The sequence below is a fragment of the Rousettus aegyptiacus genome, unplaced genomic scaffold (assembly GCF_014176215.1).
Source record: "Rousettus aegyptiacus isolate mRouAeg1 unplaced genomic scaffold, mRouAeg1.p scaffold_m13_p_4, whole genome shotgun sequence".
Taxonomy (NCBI): Eukaryota; Metazoa; Chordata; class Mammalia; order Chiroptera; family Pteropodidae; genus Rousettus; species Rousettus aegyptiacus.
Genome location: NW_023416307.1, coordinates 58149673 through 58151222, shown reverse-complemented (window position 1 = coordinate 58151222; position 1550 = coordinate 58149673).

The following is a 1550-nucleotide window of genomic DNA, read 5'->3' as shown; positions in this document are numbered from 1 at the left end:
GGGTGAGGAAACAAGAAAACGAAGATGGAAGGAGAGAGGGAAAGGAGAAAGCAACCCTTGGCAAATAAAGGGAGTGAAATAGAAAAGGACAGGAAAGCATGGGGGGTGTAGGGGGTCCTGTGCTGAATGATGGGATGAGGAATGTAGAACAGAGAATAAACTTGACAATGAAGTCTAAGATTAAAAGCCAAAGTCGATTTCAAAACTATATTCCTGGCAACTGGCTTTTCGTGCTCGCATCTTGTTCCTTCTTTCCTCTCTCCTGCACTTTCTTTTACAGGATTAAAAGGTTTATTTTCTCTCCTTCTCTTATCCCTTCCCCCTCTTGGAGCCCCCTTATGAAAGATAGATTGGAGACAATGCCGGTATTGAGTGGTCTGGGTGTGAATGCTTGGTTTGTCTTTCCCAAGTGCCAGCCTCAACAGCTGATCCCTGATCCCTAAATCAACTTCACTCTCCAGGAAACCCTCACTTAGTCCCACACATGAGGAATAGTAATAAGAATTATTGTTTAAACTTCATGATGCTGTTACTACCCAAGTTTCCACTGGCACTTTCTTCTCAAAATGTTCATGTGAGAGGAAGGAGATTTGTATATCAGAAAGCTTGTCATTTACAGAGTGACATATAGCACTCCAGTAAGTGGCAGACAGTTTACCATCATTTGTCATTCCTTCTACTTCATGAGTCAACCCAACTGATAAGGGCCATAAGGGGCTAATGCTATTAGTCACTCATGTGAGAGCCCCAAACTATTTATTAGACATCTCCCTCAGTACTGATGCTGAGGATATAAAATGCTAGTGAACTAGCCGAGGACTTCTTTTTTTGTTTTTAAATTGTAATTATTTGAATAAAGACTTTCACATGGTGCAAAAATGAAGTGGTACAGAATGCTGTAGAGGAATTTGTGGTTATCTTTTCTACATCAGTTTTAAGAAACTTATTTTCCTGCTTGGAATTAATAGCTTCAGTTTCTCATACATCATTCCCTAGATATCTAATGCACATACAAGTAGATACACACGCATACATACATGTATAATGCTGCCCCTTTTATTTACACAAATGATTGGCCAATAATATTTCAGATATATACATGTGTAAAAGTCCTTATAAACACACCAGAGTACAAACCCTATGGAAGTACTTACTGTGCTAACACTTGCCTTGTCTCCTCAGAATATTCAAAGAATTTATCTACTGTATTTACTGTGTTTGATTAATTTAAAAGGTAGATACACTCTTTTAGATTGTGAGGAAAGGAAAACTTTTGTTTTTTAAGAAAAGAATTGAAGGATTAGAGATAGAATTGTCAAAAATTCAAGATTGGTGGAGTTAATTGTGTTTGTACAATACATTTATACAAATCAAGCTGTCCCACGTTGGGGCTGATAAATAGTTCCTAGATGATATGCCAACAGTGTTTCACCACTAATCTGTAACTCAGCTAGTTAAAACTTGGAACCCATTTTGCCACAGAAACGAAATAGTTAAATGATTACTTGAACCACAAAACCCCAAATTCTATACTTCCTATTATCAAGTAC